The sequence below is a fragment of the Oncorhynchus gorbuscha genome, unplaced genomic scaffold, assembly GCF_021184085.1.
Source record: "Oncorhynchus gorbuscha isolate QuinsamMale2020 ecotype Even-year unplaced genomic scaffold, OgorEven_v1.0 Un_scaffold_3688, whole genome shotgun sequence".
Lineage (NCBI taxonomy): Eukaryota > Metazoa > Chordata > Actinopteri > Salmoniformes > Salmonidae > Oncorhynchus > Oncorhynchus gorbuscha.
Genome location: NW_025747871.1, coordinates 37,501 through 43,107, shown reverse-complemented (window position 1 = coordinate 43,107; position 5,607 = coordinate 37,501). Strand labels below are relative to the sequence as shown.

The window sequence follows — 5,607 nt, the reverse complement described above, 5'->3', positions numbered from 1 at the left end:
CTCCTACTGCTCTCCCCTTCTCCTCTCTCTCCTCCTACTGCCTCCCTCTTTCTCCTCTCTCTCTCTCTCCTCCTACTGCCTCTCTTCTCCTCCTACTGCCTCCCCTCTTCTCCTCCTACTGCCTCCCCCTCTTCTCCTCCTACTGCCTCCCCCTCTTCTCCTACTGCTGCCTCCCCCTCTTCTCCTCCTACTGCCTCCCCCCTTCTCCTCCTACTGCCTCCCCCTCTTCCCTCTCTGCCTCCCCTCTTCTCCTCCTACTGCCTCCCCTCTTCTCCTCCTACTGCCTCCCCCTCTTCTCCTCCTCCTACCCCTCTCCCCTCTTCTCCTCTCCTACTGCCTCCCCTCCTACTCCTCCTCTCCTACTGCCTCCCTCTTCTCCTCCCACTCCCCCCCTCTTCTCCTCCTACTGCCTCCTCCTTCCAGGTACCAACCTGTGTGGGAGGCTAATGGTGGGTGTAGCCACCTATGCCTGTATGCGGTGGGCGTCCAGTGTGCCTGTCCCATTGGTCTAGAGCTGATAGCTGACCTGTCCACCTGCATCGTACCAGAAGCCTTCCTCCTCTTCTCCCGACACACAGACATCAGACGCATCTCCTTGGAAACCAACAAACAACGTGGCCATCCCGCTGACCCGGGGGTTAAAGAGGCGTCTGCACTTGACTTTGACATCACCGACAACCGGATCTACTGGACAGATATCACACTGAAGGTAAGGAGGAGTGTCTCTCTCTGGCTCGGAGCCATCAGTTCACGTAGCAGGCTGATAAAGCCCAGATTACCTTCAGTCCAATAGTAACCCTCTCTCTCTCTCTCTCCTCTTCTCTCCTCTTCTCTCTCTCTCTCTCTCCCTCTCTCTCTCTCCTCTCTCTCTCCTCTCCTCTCTCTCTCTCCTCTCTCTCCTCTCTCCTCTCCCTCTCCCTCTCCCCTCTCTCTCCAGACAATCAGTCGTGCGTTTATGAATGGCAGCGCTCTGGAACACGTGGTGGAGTTTGGCCTGGACTACCCAGAAGGCATGGCGGTGGACTGGTTGGGGAAGAATCTGTACTGGGCCGACACTGGGACCAATCGTATTGAGGTGGCCAAGCTGGATGGACAGCACAGACAGGTCCTAGTCTGGAAGGATCTGGACAGCCCTCGAGCCCTGGCACTGGACCCTGCTGAGGGGTAGGTACTGACTCACTCTGAGATTCAGTCTAATCTGGGTTTAGCTCTCTGATTGGATAACGATGTTCTGTCTGAGATTCAGTCTAATCTGGGTTTTAGCCCTCTGATTGGATAACGGTGTTCTGTCTAATCTGGGTTTTAGCCCTCTGATTGGATAACGGTGTTCTGTCTGAGATTCAGTCTAATCTGGGTTTTAGCCCTCTGATTGGATAACGGTGTTCTGTCTGAGATTCAGTCTAATCTGGGTTTTAGCCCTCTGATTGGATAACGGTGTTCTGTCTGAGATTCAGTCTAATCTGGGTTTTAGCTCTCTGATTGGATAACGGTGTTCTGTCTAATCTGGGTTTTAGCTCTCTGACTGGATAACGGTGTTCTGTCTGAGATTCAGTCTAATCTGGGTTTTAGCCCTCTGACTGGATAACGGTGTTCTGTCTAATCTGGGTTTTAGCCCTCTGACTGGATAACGGTGTTCTGTCTAATCTGGGTTTTAGCCCTCTGACTGGATAACGATGTTCTGTCTAATCTGGGTTTTAGCCCTCTGATTGGATAACGATGTTCTGTCTAATCTGGGTTTTAGCTCTCTGATTGGATAACGGTGTTCTGTCTGAGATTCAGTCTAATCTGGGTTTTAGCCCTCTGACTGGATAACAGTGTTCTGTCTAATCTGGGTTTTAGCCCTCTGACTGGATAACGATGTTCTGTCTAATCTGGGTTTTAGCTCTCTGATTGGATAACGGTGTTCTGTCTAATCTGGGTTTTAGCTCTCTGACTGGATAACGGTGTTCTGTCTGAGATTCAGTCTAATCTGGGTTTTTAGCTCTCTGACTGGATAACGGTTGTTCTGTCTGAGATTCAGTCTAATCTGGGTTTTAGCCCTCTGACTGGATAACGGTGTTCTGTCTAATCTGGGTTTTAGCCCTCTGATTGGATAACGGTGTTCTGTCTGAGATTCAGTCTAATCTGGGTTTTAGCCCTCTGACTGGATAACGGTGTTCTGTCTGAGATTCAGTCTAATCTGGGTTTTAGCCCTCTGATTGATAACTGTGTCTGAGATTCAGTCTAATCTGGGTTTTAGCCCTCTGATTGGATAACTGTGTTCTGTCTGAGATTCAGTCTAATCTGGGTTTTAGCCCTCTGACTGGATAACGGTGTTCTGTCTGAGATTCAGTCTAATCTGGGTTTTAGCTCTCTGATTGGATAACGGTGTTCTGTCTGAGATTCAGTCTAATCTGGGTTTTAGCCCTCTGACTGGATAACGGTGTTCTGTCTGAGATTCAGTCTAATCTGGGTTTTAGCCCTCTGACTGGATAACGATGTTCTGTCTAATCTGGGTTTTAGCTCTCTGATTGGATAACGGTGTTCTGTATGAGATTCAGTCTAATCTGGGTTTTAGCTCTCTGACTGGATAACGGTGTTCTGTCTAATCTGGGTTTTACTCTCTGTTCTAATGTATCTGACTAATGTATTTTTTCTAGGTTTATGTACTGGACAGAGTGGGGTGGGAAGCCAAGATTGACCGCTCAGCGATGGACGGGACGGGCGGATCACTCTGGTGCCCAACGTGGGCCGAGCCAACGGGCTGACCATCGACTATGCCGAGAGGCGACTGTACTGGACTGACCTGGACACGACACTCATAGAGTCCTCCAACATGCTGGGTGAGTTATCACACACACACACACACACACACACACACACACACACACACACACACACACACACACACACACACACACACACACACACACACACACACACACACACACACACACACACACACACACACACACACAGGTCTAACTGTTCCCTCTCTCTCCTCTCCTCCTCCTCCTGTCTCCTCCAGGTCTAACTTGTTCCTCTCTCTCCTCTCCTCCTCCTGTCTCCTCCAGGTCTAACTGTTCCTCTCTCCTCTCCTCCTCCTCCTGTCTCCTCCAGGTCTAACTGTTCCCTCTCTCTCCTCCTCTCCTCCTGTTTCCTCCAGGTCTAACTGTTCCCTCTCCTCTCCTCCTCCTCCTGTCTCCTCCAGGTCTAACTGTTCCCTCTCCTCTCCTCTCCTCCTCCTCCTGTCTCCTCCAGGTCTAACTGTTCCCTCTCAGGTCTAATTGTTCCCTCTCTCCTCTCCTCCTCCTGTCTCCTCCAGGTCTAATTGTTCCTCTCTCTCCTCTCCTCCTGTCTCCTCCAGGTCTAACTGTTCCCTCTCTCTCCTCTCCTCCTCCTGTCTCCTCCAGGTCTAACTGTTCCCTCTCTCTCCTCTCCTCCTCCTGTCTCCTCCAGGTCTAACTGTTCCCTCTCTCTCCTCCTCCTGTCTCCTCCAGGTCTAACTGTTCCCTCCTCCAGGTCTAACTGTTCCCTCTCTCTCCTCTCCTCCTCCTGTTTCCTCCAGGTCTAACTGTTCCCTCTCTCCCTCCTCCTCCTGTTTCCTCCAGGTCTAACTGTTCCCTCTCAGGTCTAACTGTTCCCTCTCTCTCTCCTCCTCCTCCTGTCTCCTCCAGGTCTAACTGTTCCCTCCTCTCTCCTCTCCTCCTCCTGTTTCCTCCAGGTCTAACTGTTCCCTCTCTCTCCTCTCCTCCTGTCTCCTCCAGGTCTAACTGTTCCCTCTCTCTCCTCTCCTCCTCCTGTTTCCTCCAGGTCTAACTGTTCCCTCTCTCTCCTCTCCTCCTCCTGTTTCCTCCAGGTCTAACTGTTCCCTCTCTCTCCCTCTCCTCCTCCTGTTTCCTCCAGGTCTAACTGTTCCCTCTCTCTCCTCTCCTCCTCCTGTTTCCTCCAGGTCTAACTGTTCCCTCTCTCTCCTCTCCTCCTCCTGTCTCCTCCAGGTCTAACTGTTCCCTCTCTCTCCTCTCCTCCTCCTGTCTCCTCCAGGTCTAACTGTTCCCTCTCTCTCCTCTCCTCCTCCTGTCTCCTCCAGGTCTAACTGTTCCCTCTCTCTCCTCTCCTCCTCCTCCTCCAGTCTCCCCTCCAGGTCTAACTGTTCCCTCTCTCTCCTCCTCCCTGTCTCCTCCAGGTCTAACTGTTCCCTCTCCTCTCCTCCTCCTCCTGTCTCCTCCAGGTCTAACTGTTCCCTCTCTCTCCTCTCCTCCTCCTCCTGTCTCCTCCAGGTCTAACTGTTCCCTCTCTCTCCTCTCCTCCTCCTCCTGTCTCCTCCAGGTCTAACTGTTCCCTCTCTCTCCTCCTCCTCCTGTCTCCTCCAGGTCTAACTGTTCCCTCTCTCTCCTCTCCTCCTCCTGTTTCCTCCAGGTCTAACTGTTCCCTCTCTCTCCTCTCCTCCTCCTCCTGTCTCCTCCAGGTCTAACTGTTCCCTCTCTCTCCTCTCCTCCTCCTGTCTCCTCCAGGTCTAACTGTTCCCTCTCCTCTCCTCCTCCTCCTGTCTCCTCCAGGTCTAACTGTTCCCTCTCTCTCCTCTCCTCCTCCTGTTTCCTCCAGGTCTAACTGTTCCCTCTCTCTCCTCTCTCCTCCTCCTGTTTCCTCCAGGTCTAACTGTTCCCTCTCTCTCCTCTCCTCCTCCTGTCTCCTCCAGGTCTCCCCTCTCTCTCCCTCTCCTCCTCCTGTCTCCTTCAGGTCTAACTGTTCCCTCTCTCTCCTCTCCTCCTCCTGTCTCCTTCCAGGTCTAACTGTTCCCTCTCTCTCCTCTCCTCCTCCTGTTCCTCCAGGTCTAACTGTTCCCTCTCTCTCCTCTCCTCCTGTTTCCTCCAGGTCTAACTGTTCTCTCTATCCTCCCTCCTCCTGTCTCCTTCAGGTCTAACTGTTCCCTTCCCCTCTCCTCCAGGTCTCTCTTCCCTCTCCTCCTCCTGTCTCCCCCAGGTCTAACTGTTCCTCCTCCTCCTCCTGTCTCCCCCAGGTCTAACTGTTCCTCCTCTGCTCCCCCAGGTCTGGAGCGTGAGGTTATAGCCCGGCGACCTCCCCCACCCCTTTGGTTTGACCCAGTACCAGGATTACATCTATTGGACGGACTGGTCTCAGCGCAGCATCGAACGGGCCAATAAGACATCGGGCCAGAACCGTACGGTCATCCAGGGTCACCTAGACTACGTGATGGACATCTTGGTCTTCCACTCGTCACGCCAGGGGGGCTGGAACGCCTGCGCCTCCACCAATGGGCAATGCTCACACCTCTGTCTGGCTGTACCAATCAGCAGCTTCGTCTGCGGATGTCCCGCCCACTTCTCCCTCAACAATGACAACAAGACCTGCAGTGGTGAGAGACGCACACACACACACACACACACACACACACACGGTACTAGGTCTGTAACTGGGCTGTAGCTCCCACAGCATAGCCAAGAAAAACAGCCACTGGCCATTATTCCTCCTCCACCAAACTTTACAGTTGGCACTATGAATTGGGGCAGGGAGTGTTCCCCTGGCATCCTCCTAACCCAGATGTGTCTGTCAGACTGTCAGATGGTGAAGCGTGATTCATCGCTCCAGACAAAGCGTTTCCACTGC

At 52.8% G+C, this 5,607-nt stretch overlaps 1 pseudogene; it reads left to right on the top strand.

The window, feature by feature from the left end:
- Positions 1–423: 423 nt before the first annotated feature.
- Positions 424–5,607, top strand: part of LOC124028050 — a 37,783-nt pseudogene continuing 32,599 nt past the window's right edge.